The 13,972-nt window shown below is 36.4% G+C and overlaps 1 long non-coding RNA gene across 1 annotated transcript in view; it reads right to left on the minus strand.

The window, feature by feature from the left end:
* The window catches only part of LOC129123774 (uncharacterized), a 157,967-nt gene that overhangs the window by 55,577 nt on the left and 88,418 nt on the right, over positions 1-13,972 (minus strand). Inside the window, exons 4-6 of the long non-coding RNA XR_013183246.1 lie at positions 10,586-10,836; positions 3,263-3,369; positions 2,970-3,043 (exon numbers count right to left, since the gene is read on the minus strand). This is a non-coding gene — a long non-coding RNA (uncharacterized LOC129123774). The remainder of the gene's footprint in view (positions 1-2,969; positions 3,044-3,262; positions 3,370-10,585; positions 10,837-13,972) is intronic.

The raw sequence follows: 13,972 nt of genomic DNA on the forward strand, positions 1-13,972 counted from the left end.
TAAGCTTATGTTAAAAATAGTACAAACTATTCTATACCCTTTACCCCTTGCTATTTTCCTTCCTCTTCTTAACAGCAGAATGACAGATTCAATGAAAGTGCTGCTAAACCAGGCATATCCCACCTTCTACTCTGCAGTCTATTACCAGTATTGTAAAAAGCACAATACTTTGCATGTGGCTTCACAGAACTGCCCTCTATTTTTTAGGTTTGGGGGTTTTGGTGATGTTTTTCCTATTTCCTACTTGTCCACACTATTGTGAATTCTAATCTTGTCTTGTAATTTGCTTGCAGTCCTTCCCAGTTTGGAGTCAAGCAGCGAATGCTCTATAAAGGGCTCAGCAATTACACTTCCCATGCAGTGCTCAATTCTGCATATCTGGCACAACAGGGTTTGCAGACTCATCTTGCTGCCATTAGATAAGGCTCTAATTATATTATGGAACAGGTAGAATCAAAAGCCAAATAATTTAATAATCATGAAAATAACACTGCCTTCTAATTCCAAAGGGAGTAGAATGGACACCCTTGAAAACAGGCTGCTCATATGGAAAATACAGAGTGCATCTTTTGCTTTGAAAGAGGGCATTTAATTCTCTGACCTTCATGAGCAAGCCCAAAAACAGCATTCTGTGATTTTTTTTCTCTTTGTTTCATAGTACTTGCTCTTATTTCCAGTGTCATTGAAATACTTTGAAAACAAAATTATCTAAGGCAGTTGGAGTAGATGATCATTGTATGTCCCTTGCAACTGAAATAGTCTGTTCTATTCTGTCTATTCTACTCTGCATCTGCACAATCAATCACATGTTACTGTTCCTTCAGGGAATGTTACCTTATACTTTATCTTTCTGTATTTTTAAGCCATTTTAATGGGTGGCATGGTATTAGTTCAGAAGTGGTTACTGTTGCATTTTGAAAATTGCTAATTTTATATTATTGACCTAAAAATTCTGTATCAGACTTCTAGAATAGTAGGTGGAGGTAAGGGGTACCACACACAAATTGAATCACAACATTAAAAAAAATTTGCAATGTCTCCTGAGACATGGAAAAAGGAGGAAAAGTCACATGAAAGATTCCCAAAGCAAGTGAAGGAAATTCATCACTACTAGGTCATCCTTCTTCACATTTTAGAGAAAAAAAAAATCATGATTATTGGTGAATACTCCTGTATATTTTGAACACTGGTTTTGAAGCACTGGAGAAAAATAATGTAAGCTGACTCCTCAATTCCCTGCCTGTGATGGCTTAAGGGCAAACCAAGGTTCTGTGTAAAAGAAAGAAAATTATTGAAATTGACATTAAAGCACAGATACAGGAATATCCTCATGGATGTTAATACAATAATAATACAATATTAATACAATATTTTCACTCAAATTGTCTCTGCCTTTCCCCCTGAGGGTAGAATTCAGACACTGTAAAATTCTACCACCATAGGAAACTCAGGAAAACTGCACCATTTCATTTGCCTGGTATCATATTAGTTCAGAGTGCAAACAGGCTGAAACTCTGGGAGCATCTTCAAGGCTGAACCATTTTAAAGAAATGCATTACTTTACAATCAGTGAAATAAAATTAAAATCTGTATTCCTTCCATTGCTATTAAGTCATAGTTCTCACAAATATCTTTTTTAAACAAAGCAACTAAGGCAGATATGTTGATATGTTTCCAAAGGCAGTAATATGAGCTAAGTATACAATCACATATGAATTGTATAGGTATCAATTAACCATTGCAACTTCACATGGTTCAACCCACCAATAGTAACAACATAACCAACCTTCTATTCTTTGTTATATGGATTTTTGCTTCCTTTCTTAATCATTCTTCCCAAGTCTCATGCTTATCACTACTCTTTGGATATTTTTAGCTACTTTGCTCAACCCTGAGCAGAATTAACATAGCTCCTAGGTACACCTGCAGATAGTGCTATGGAGAACACTTACAACTCCATATTTAAATGTTTCCTTTCATTGTTCTTGTGACTACACTGAAAATATATTGCTTTTTAACTACAATATTATGGGCTTGTAATGCAGAGGAGTACAGAACCTGGTCCCAAAATTCCAGTTCCTCCCTACATTCATTTATGTTTCCTTAATTTAAGTTCATTTTTTAATTTCCCTGTTTTTACAATAGTAAATTCTCAGTACAGGAAGCTCATTTCTCTCCCACTGCAGAAAGACATTAAGGACTAGTTATATTTCAGTTTGTTCAAAAGGTATTAATGAACTCTAAGCATTTTTAGCCAGTTTATGATGTTTACTCCACTGTCTTTTTCCTAGGGCTCATTAGATTTTGAAGAATAAGGTCTAATTTCTGAATATAATGTATTTTTTTACAACACTGAGAAATGTATGAGATACTGTATGTATGTTAAGCAGGTAATTCATTGATATGTCACTTGAAGTATCCACCATCCTCATTTACTATTTCAGGGGTCTAATCTTTGGGCATTTCCTTGCCAATGGCTGAACTCTTAATTGCAACATCAGCAAGGCTACAAGATTTATAGTCGGCCTATTCTAGAACAGCCTCCTTTAAGGATGGATCTACAACAGTGACTGAAGAATTAATTAGAATGATTGTGCAACTTATCCAACATTCTTCAAGACCGTTAGGGCAAAATAATCAGAAGACATTTTTTACTTTTCAAAACTCCTGCAGCTAGAACACGATCAATAAGAACACATCTGTTCTCAGATGACAGTCATGCAAACACATCTCATGCAACATCAGCAAAGCCTGTCAAGTGTTGAAAGCCATGTTTATGTGTCAGAATGTGCATTTCACTATTGGAATTCCTTTCAGAGCAGGCTGAGCAACTACAGGCATTAAGTACACACACACATGCATACCCACACAGTTTTTTTCTGCAGCACTGGCAGAAAGATGCTGCCACATACTGCTGTCCCTAGGATCACTTCTGTTCAAAGTTATAGGATATGAATTAATTTTTTTACCTGATTCAAGCCTCTGATGATCTGTTTGCAAACTTCTTTTTGACTTTTTTTCAGTTTCCCTTTTCCATCTGAACCTAATGCAAATAGGAAACTTGCAGTAATTTAACAAAATTATGTGCATTATTAATATTTTAAAGTTTTTTTAAAATTTTCCTTCAGCATGGGGTTGATCAGATGGTTGTATGGTTTTATAATATGCTTCTCTTGAAATTCTGTTATACAGCTTAGTGGCCTAAGGGTAAATAAAAGCCAAAGCCTACAGGGAGAGGGGAACATTGACTGCAGCAACTCACCTAGCTGGAAATGTCACAGGAGTTTTCAGACCTGCCACTGGAACACATGAAGGAACTCTCATCTGCTGAAGGTTTATTATTCAAAACAAACCCTTCAGATGCTTCACCTGTGAAATGACACTGTGATTCCTTACAAACCTTGCCTAAAAAGTATTTATCAGAGAAGATAGAACTGCCTTTTTCATTTCCTTTACTAGCTGGAAGGTCTATGTGGTGATGAGCCACATCAGAGTGGAGAGTGAAAGGTACAGTAAGGCTTGGATAACAACAGATAAATTGGAGAACTCTCCTTTCAGTTACCTTATCACAGATTGTCCACTGCTGTGTTTTTCTCTTTCTCTTCCTGAAATACCTACCACTAAAACACATATGTAATAATAATTTAGCTTTACAAGGAGATGGTGAATGGTCACTAAATGACCAGTAGCCTTTATACTTTTGGACTTAAGTTTCAAAAACCCCTCCCATTATTTCCTAAAATGTAGAATGATTCTTTAAAATGTCAAGTAAATGTGGACAAAATACTCAACCCAGAAGGCAAGACTTTGCTCTCCACTATAAGACTTTTCAATAAAGAGACAAAGGTTTCTTAAGAAGGCAAGAACCCTTGCCTGAGAAGGCAAGAAGTCAGCTAACCCTTGTGAGAATGAGGGGGGTCTTGAATCAAACTATGATAAATTCTGCCACAAACAAATTATTACTCATCAGAGTTCTGTCATTATAAGGAAAATGGTGATTTTCTTCATTTCCATTCTCCTTCTGCTTCGCAAATTTCTTCATAATATCCAATTATTTTGTACACCCTGAGATCTTAAGCACTTTGCCTCCAGCAAAGTGCTTGTGAGCCAAATATTGTTTTTTACAGGCTTACCCCACTTTATGTCATTTGTGGTAAGTAGCATGAGAAAAGTATACTATGCTAGGGAATCACAAAAGGTTAACTTTTGTTTTGAGTCCATCCCCTCCCCCAGCTCAAAAAGGGAAGTCAAGCACAGAAGAATCAAGCAAAATGGAGATATTTAAGAAATCATGCAGCTAGAACCCATGATAAGACATGGTCAGACTCTTCTACGTAACCACAGAATATAAACAAGGTTAAAGAGTAGATCCTCTCCTTAGAGGATGGATGGTAAATTAAGTGCATCTACTTAATACATTTGTAAAATGACAGCTTTCTGAAAATGAATACAAAATAAATAACAGGAACACTCATATTTTGCTAAAGGATCAACTTTCAGAAAAGACACACAAAGACATGTATTCCCTCCCAAGTAAGCATCTAAAGCACAGGGATAATCTAGCTCTAACAGGCTGTATCACATTTTTCTATTTTCTCACATTAAGGTTTATTAAGATTTCAGCAATAAGTATCTTTTCTTGCCTAATAGAACATAAAATTGTATTACTTATGTATATCTTTCACAAAATATTTATAGTACACTAGCTGTTTGCAATTCATTTTAAACAAAGTTCCTTTAAAATCAAGTTGTTGTTTTGGTTTTTTTTCTGGAAGTGGCTCCTGTAGTTCTCTGAAGACCTTTCTGTCTTCAGATCAGAAAGGTCTGGTGCCATCTGGCTTTGCACTGGGTCCATGCATAGCTTGGCACTTGCCTTTGTATGAGAAATGAAGGCTAATGCTCCAATCTTCTGGCTCAGGCTCAGGAGAGGCACTGATCATGAGGCAATTTCAGGGCACACAGGTATTTTGAAAAAAAAAGGATAGGTTTGGTTGAGGTTTTTTTAATAAACTCTCTGCCTTATTGTGGTGTGACTGAGCTATATTTCTGGAGACAAGCAGTATTACCCATTCAGTTTGTTCAACATCTGTCAAAAGCCAAGATAACCACACACATGAGTTCCTTCAGCAAACAGAAGTTCCCTAAGAAAGCACTGTTCTGCTCTCTAGGTTTAACACCCAGCACAGAAAGAACAGAATCAAAATCCCCAGAAACATCAACATTTTGGTTACTTTTCCAGCAAGATGCAAGGAGATTATTCTGCCATAAATTATCACACATTGGATTTTTCATCTGCAGGCTGAAGTTAAGTTGTTACCAGGTACTGTACTTTTTTTTTAATGACAATATTATTCTCAAGCTCTTCCTTTTTAATGTTGACCCTTTATAACTAAGCACCCACAGGCCTAACTTCATCCATTCTAGCATCACATTTGTCTTTATCACAGATATCTTTCTGGCTAATTATTCCTCTAAAGTTTCTATTTTTATACCTTCCTCTTATCTTTTTTTTCCCTCATTATCTTTTTAAGTAGAGGTGTGTTTGCATCCCCATTTCCTGAGAGCTATGAGCATGTCTGTGGACAACTGCTAGAGCTGAGGGGTTGAGGTGGACTTGCATGAGCATTTGTCCATGACTTGTTACATGTAGGTAATAATTTGGAAACATGGCTTGCAATCTGTTCCATTTTCTTTTAAAGCTAATGGAATATTATCTACCTCTTTTATATATAACCTCTTCATTATAATCCTGTTCTTCCAAGCCAGGCAGTTACATCAAACACATGACACTGCTATGGATTGAGCAGCTATTCCAGCTTCCCTTATGTCCCTGCTTTTTGCTGCCATTGACTTTTTATATAGGCCTTCCCAGTGTACTCTCTTTTAACAGCAGAAGATAAATCATCCTTTCATGCACAATCAGGTATCAGAGACTGCAGTCATTCCAAGATGGATTTGCTCTACCTTTATAGCCTGTTCTTTAGCTACAATTGCACTTAAGGTCACACTCTGATTTTGCTCTTCCATACAGATTGCTGAAATAATAGATAGTAGATATTTTTACTCATAATATTACTAAGTATCCTAAGATAAAAATCAAAATTACATTAAGCTGTTTTTATTGTTCAACAAGGGCTGTTGAATCTCAGAAAAAATAATGCACCCTAAAATGTTTTGAGCATAATAAACTTATGTAAAGGATTCAGCAGAAGCATGCAAAGGCCAGGGTAAGCAGGGCATCTACTGTGAGTGTCTGTGTAGGGAACACAGGTCACAAAAAACATCCCAACCTCTGGTTTTTACAGATGGTTCCTGCTGCCACCCAGGAGCAAAGGATTCAGGCTCATGGGGACTTAGGAGGAAGGAGGTAGCATGGGCATTAAGGACCCCATACCACCTGAACAGAAACCTAAGGGGTGAGACCTGCTCAGAGGGAAGAAAGGATGAGCTGGTATCAAATTATCACAGTGGCTCTGGTTTTATAACACAGGTTGTACAAACTGCTATCATCCAACAACTGTCATCTTTGAATTTTTTCTATAGAGTCATAAATCTATTTTGATAATAATAATATTAATATTATATAATATTATATAAAACATATTATATACAACACCATTATATATAATAATTATAATATTTTTATAATTTTGATAATCCCTTTGCAGCATACAGTCTTTCAAATATATAGCATAACTAAGGTGTGAGATTGCCTGCACCTTGCGAAATGCAGCTGTGCTGAAACAGTAAGACAAAATTTCTATTGAAAGACAGTGAAACCAGTAGTTACAAAAAAAAAAGAAAAAGGAAGAATCAAATGGCAGCTATTTAAGACAGTAACAGTGGGTGATATTCTATGTTGCAGCATCTTGCTAGCAGATAATTCCTCTGACAATAGCAGTGCACAATTTATCCTACAATCAGAACTTTAGCCATCTACTTTAGATAATAATATGTGATCATTTACAAATACAAAACCACTAGAACAAATGATCTTGTTTAAATGTCACCTTCCAACTCAGCTATTCCACTCTCTGCTTTGTATTTCTAGTCTCATTTCTTTTCTTGAATAGAAAACAATATATTTTTAAATTGCATTAGGCTTAAGAGCCCAGGAGAAAGTGAGCCAAGTTTTCTTTTCCCTCAACAAGTATTGGCAGGCTTATGAACTGCGTGTCAGGTACCCAGAATAAATAAGGACAGCTCCAATTAAGTTCATAAGGTCTGATAATTCATACCCACTGAGGACCTGAATTGGATTACAAATTGCAGAGTCATTTCTGTCCTTAATTATAGTTATGCCACCTCACTGCAAAATGAATTTCTACAGGTGGAGCTTAAGGTTTGAATATTATAGAATATTTATGAAAGGTCATGATGCATGAAAAGGAGAGGATTTCACTTGGCTTTCACTTCCATCTGAACATTCACTTAGCACATAAAAGCTTGCTTTCTAATTTGTACTCTGGTAGTAGAACTTTTAGGAATCTTCTATTGAAAAAATGAGCTTCAGTACTGGAAACCAAACCCTGCATGTGTTTGAGATGTAGCAGCGGCTTTCAATTGTTTTCAAATATATCTGTAAGCAAGAATCTCAAAACAGCCTTAAGAAACTCCAAATACTATATACTTCTGTAGCCTAAAATTCCCATAAGAAGTTCCCTAACTAATATCAAAACTGGTGGAATCTGAAAAGATATTTTCTTGCTGGAATTGTACAGAACAATTGGAATCTTCAGGGAAAGCAAACACAGCTGCAGCATCTTGAATAAGTGCAGTGATTAAGTGTACTACCACAATTATGGTAATCCATGTTCAATTTGAACTCAGACTGAAACAAGTGAATTGGAAGGCTGCTGGCATTACCAGAAATGAGTGTATTACAGGTGGAGAGGACAGAGAGCTTGCTCAAAGGGAGCCTAGCAAAGGAAAATCAAAGGAGTTCTGGGTTTCTGCTGGAAAGTTCAACATGTAGGAAGAAGACAGCTACAGGAGCTAAAACAATGTGGCAATAACAACTAGTGGTTATTACCTAGGAGAAATTTAACCTGGAAAACTGAAAGATGATTTAACTGCAGAAAATAATCTAATTTACATGTATAATGACTTGACCTCTCTATGATACAGAACAAAAAATATTTAGCAGGAGAATACCTTCTTGTGGTAATTCTAGTACATCTTTTCACATCAAATCATTCATGTATATCACTGAAAAACTAATCTTTCTAAGAGGAGGGGCAGTGTCATTCCTTTTCTTATTACAGCCACATATGGGAAGGACAAATATAAGCAACAGATGAGGGAAAAAAGGTATGAAAACATCACAATTTGCATCATCTTTGGTATGAAATTTTGGCTTCCTCTCTCATCAGCTGGAATCTCACTCTTTATTCACTATTCATTCCTTTTATGAACCTAATTATGATGAGTTTAATCAGACAGAAAATGGCATACTTTGTCTCAGCTTTAAGTCACAAAATCAGGAGGTTGCTCTGAGCTGTGCTATTTGATGCTAAGCAATTGCTTTGTCCTTTTATTCTCCAAAATACCCAACCACAAGACAGAGATGCAAACATTTAGTTACAAACTGTGGGACCAAGAGATAAAAAGCGCTTGCTAAGAGTAAATTATTTTAACTGCTTATGTTCTGTAAAACACATTGTTTTATTCCATTTTGGAAAGCTGCATAAAACATTATTTTCTTCTCCAAAATAAAATTCCATTTCTGTTCAGGTCTAGTAATTAGCAATAATTATTTCCATATTAATTGGTACACACTGCCTTTAAAATGTGCTGCTCAAATGTTTATTTTTTTATTTGTATCTGATCATCTAAAACATCCATATGGTTTGCTTTGGAAAGATACACTGAATTTGTTTTCAAAAATAATATGGGCCACCAGATATTCACTCAGTCAATTTTCAGAAAGCTTTATGAATCAGAAACTGGCATTTCTTAAATTACTGGGTGCCTGACTTAGCACAATCTGTCATTGATTAAAAAACTAGCAAGTGCTGAAATCCCCTTGGTGTTCTTTGGAACAGGCCCAGATGGCTCCTATCTCCCTGAATAAGTTTTATTTTGTTTTCCTCCTCTCAAAAGGGAAACTTGGTAACATTGTGACAAAAAACATACTACACAGAATAACAAGTTCAGGCACTTTATGACAAAGTGACACATTGTTTTAAAGGAGAATAGTACTTTCTTGGGAACTGAAGTGCCTATAGGATTATAAAATGCCTGGGATGACAGCACAATATATACCCAGACAATAAGTAGGGCTGAAATCTTTGCGTCCCTCACAGTTTTCTCCTGCAGTTTTCTACAGCTATAATATCTCATACTTTCAATAACACAGATGAAAACCACAGGACAATCACTGGGCCTCCCAGCAATTTGCTAACAACAGACATGGAAAAATCTCGCAATCTTCAGCTCTATTTTAGCTTCAGGAAAATAAACTGCTATGGTAGGTATAGCTCCAGTTGTATTTCACCAATAAAAACTGCTTTTTTTAGCATTGCCTTTCTGTTGCTGCTCTTTGTGCTTCCACCTAGTTTGAATCTTCCTTACCCATTCAGTTAATCCCCTTCTCACCTACTACTTACACGTGGGCCTTCTGCTCCAACCTCTTTCCTCCAATTTCCCCATCCAAATTCTCTGTGGCTCCAGCAGGTTCTGCTCATCCTCATTCTGGGCAGTGAGGGAAGATCTTTTGCATGGTTAAAGGGAAGGTAGAAGAGAGCTACACCTGTGTGTCATCACCATTGCAGCAGCAGTCGAGAAAAAATGATAGTCCCACTTAGGGTGGGTTGGACAGGAGACTGCCCAGCAAGAGAAGGAAGTCCTGATTTTCAACTAGATTGTAAGGGAACTGGATTTCAAAGAGAGGGAAAAAATGCAATGTTTCCTTTTCATGGAAGGTGTACGGTTTGTGAATCATTCTGGCCTGAAAAGAGCAGGAATGCACAGAGTTGAATCTGGTTTTCAGATCACAACATGGATTTCCTACAGTAGAACTGACTGTAAGAAAGAGCAACTATTAAACTGCATTATCTCAGATATGCAACTGTATCAGCAGCAACTAATTAATATTACACTTGGACCAAGGTTTAAGGATTTCCTACTTGAATTGAATCCATACCAGGACATTACTGTGTTATTCATTAACATATACTTTGATGAAATTGAGATAATATAAAATGAGAATTTTAAATGGCTTTGACATTTGACAGGATTATACAAAATGTAAAACTTTTTTTAAAAAAGTAAAGGGAAAAAATTAAATTGGCATTTTAAGCAGCCATTTCAAAAGAATTTCTGATTTCCTAAGAGATGACCAGTGAACTACCTTTTGTGGACAAAAGAGTCCCACTTATCAACTCAGGCCCTGTCATTTGCCCATAGTGCTGACCATAGATATTTACAGCTATTTTTCCAAATCCCACCACTTTTCTGTGTAATTAGCTAAATTTCTCATCAGAAAGAACAGCTGAGGCTATGCTCTTCATTCTGCCATGGCAGAACTATGCCTGAAAACACACTCAATTGACAACAAACTCACCTTAGAGGATTTTTCACTGACCTGCAAGTAATTACTTCAGTGTACACCTAAACTTGACTGTAATACTTCTCCTTTTGTCCTCTAGACAAGTCATCAGCTGCTGCGAGTTTCGGAGGTGGGTGTTGTTAGCAGAATTGTTTGCCTTTCAAACCACCACAGCCCATCTTCAAGGAGAGCTTTAAAAAGCTGATCACAGCCGCAGCTGAAGCGATGCAGAAATGCCCCTGGGCGATCTGCAGGGCTCCTCTGTCAGCAAGCCGAGCGCCAGTCCTCTGCAGAGAGATGCCAACAAAGCCTGAGTCAACTCACGCGAGTTCGGCAGGAAGAGCTCTCTGCACACAAAGCTTATTGAGGGAATAAGAAGGCTGGAACTCCACATTTCAAAAGCAGATATATTCCATTAGGAGTTTTCCTCTGCTGTAATTTTTGAGTACACAGCACAACTGCAATTCTTCATTTCCACTTGGATGAAAACAAACCAAGCCAACCAGAATGCAAGTATGTGCTGTTGAAATATTTTGTGGTTTAATCCATGTACTTGCCATGATTCACTGGGATACTTAAGGAATAAGGTATTTGTGAACTACTAGGAAGAAGCGTGCTAATATGTGCCAAATACACTGCAGAACATTACTGGACACAGTATCAATACCTAAATGAAAGCTACTTTAACAAACACAAACAGAGAATAAAGACTGCTCCTTAAGATAATGAATGTTATAGAAGACTATATGGTTTCAGAAAAAAGGAAAAAAAGATAAACCTTTACAAATAGATAGACCAACAGGAAAAAAGCAACTTAAGATGGCAGTAATGGATTTCCTCTGGTCAGATACAGAAGATTGGTGTATATACAGAATTGGGGGAAAATAATACTGAATACACAATAACAATTCAGTAGACAGATATCTAGAAATAAATACCTAAATATAAATACCTAAAAATAGGCAATAGAAATAAAAAATAGAAACCCTACAGTGCTTGTATTTCTAACTGAAACCTGTCTTGTGTTTAACACTGCATTTGAATTGCTAGAATTATATGTATGAATATGTATATAATGAAAATGGAGTAATCAGAGGCAAGTACTTTTCCAAAATTTTATAAATAGCAAACTCATAATATATCAACAGATGTGCTGAGAGGTAGTTTGTTTTTTTGGGTCTTTTTATGAAGTGATGCTGAAAATTTTAAAAAAAGAATTAATGTATGATTTGCAGTCTTTATTTGACATTGGTTGATTATAATGGCTGTTTGTGAAGATTTTTTGGATTTAGAAATATTAATGTCCACAGTTTAATCCAAGCTCTACAGAACTGCCCTTTATTTCTAATATAGAACATACTGCATGGAAGTGTTGTGGAACTTTTGTTAGTTTTAATTTTATGGCAATTATCTAAACCTACTGCATATCTGCACCTGGAACAGTCCTTAAGCTCACAGAGACTTGTGTTTCCTGAAACTCCTTGGCATGGTGCTATCCTTCCATTTTGGAAGGAAAGTTTTGCAGCCTGTGGCATGCCAACACTTTGGGAATGTAGAAGGAGTCCTGTAGTACTAGTTGGAGTTCTGGGGCCAAGAGCTGACTCAAGGAGCCCTTGAGTCCATCCCATCAGATACATGTTTATCTCACAACACTTGATCTTCTATTAAAGTCCCTGCAGTACTTGTTTGTATGGGAAACCAATTTTTCCTTACTCCCTTTCAAAAGTAACCTATGGACTAGACCGAGAAAGAAGCAGTGCGAATTCTTTGGTGCTATATTCACCAAGGCACAAACCAAAATGGAATGCATTTTTGGATTCACTGTATTTAAAAAAATTCAGTTTTGCTTCTGACTTAGGATATTTTATTCTACTCACAAAATCATTCTATATTTTCCCAATTTATAATCTTATCCTGTAGGTACAAACGCTTACATCAATAATTGGCTGGTATGATAAAAATGTGTAATGGTGCTTTTATAGCAGCATTGTAATAGCTTTGGAATTAATGATTAACTCAAGGCCAGAGAACAGCAATTATTCAGATGGATTTATTTGGAAGGAGCAAAATCTCCCTTACAATTGCTTTAGCAAAACAATTACTAGAAAAGAAAAAAGATTAGAAAGAAGAAGGTAGCCTCAACAAGAATACTGTTTTTAAAGTGCCTTACAAAGAAATCGGTATATTTATCTTACCAAAGGCTTGAGAAGGGATTTGACTACTGTGTGCAATTATCATCATCAGAGGAAAATGCAAGATATTTAATGAAGCAGAGCTTCACATGAGTCATTTCAACAGATATTTGTAACTTTTCTAAATCTGAAGGGTTAATTAATTGACTAAATCTTCTAATAACTTCAGTCCCCTTCTTCACCTAACATGTCCTAGTAGAGGGAACCCATCCATCTTCCCCCAAGAAAAGCTAAAATTAAGGTCTTGTCTTCCAACACAAATATTATGTTCTTTTTTCTATGAAAAGATCAGGTCACCAAATCTTAGACCCAATATTAGAATCAATAAAGTTTTATAAATATAAACAATCTCATGACTTTTTATAAATTTAGATTTTCTTTTTTCTGTCTGAAGTACTGTAGAAAACACAGTAATTAGCAACTTCAACCAAAAAAAAGCACCACTGTAGTAAATTTTAAGTTCATCTTGACAGAAATCAGTGGCAATTTGTCCACTGGACTATTCATGCATTAGCACACACATTGTGTGTCTACATCAGCACAATGTAGTTTTGCATGAGTAACACAGTGCAGAGCAGAGATGCTCCTTCACTTGCACTTCCTGTTTGCACTGCCTTTCTTGATCTCCTCGTGGAATACCAGCCCCTGGTAGAACTCCTGTCCTAAACACAACTGAATGCCTAATGAATTCAGCACAAACAACTCCAAATTACATTAAACTGATTTTTCTTGCATAAATGTGATGTTAAAGCACACCATAAAGGAAAAAAATGTGAATTCAAACTAAGAGAATTAATTCTGATTTGGAAAGACACCCATATGTAAATGTTGATTACTCTTTGATTATGTTGATTTGGGAGGGGCATTCATAATGAAGGCAGTACATTTTTCACTTAATGTGTCCCACTTCTAAAGGACTGCAGTAAGACAAGTGCAATCAAAACAGCAGATTTAGTTAACTCAGTCAGGAGCTATAAGCACAACTGCTTCTGATTTCCAGACTTGCCACAGTGAATCAGAGTAAAGGCCCCATGCAGTGAACAGCAAGGCAAGGACTTCGCTAAAGCATCAAGGGCCCTCAGTCAAAAGGCTGATATTCACCAAGGTTACTGAAACACAACAGAATTTTAATTGTGACAGTACTTTAAAGCAAGTCAAGCCAAATACCAGTATGAGTTCAATTATATCAATAAGTATGAAATGGTATCACGCTACAGAACAATTCACAGAA

This window comes from Agelaius phoeniceus, chromosome 8, assembly GCF_051311805.1.
Source record: "Agelaius phoeniceus isolate bAgePho1 chromosome 8, bAgePho1.hap1, whole genome shotgun sequence".
NCBI classification, from domain to species: Eukaryota; Metazoa; Chordata; class Aves; order Passeriformes; family Icteridae; genus Agelaius; species Agelaius phoeniceus.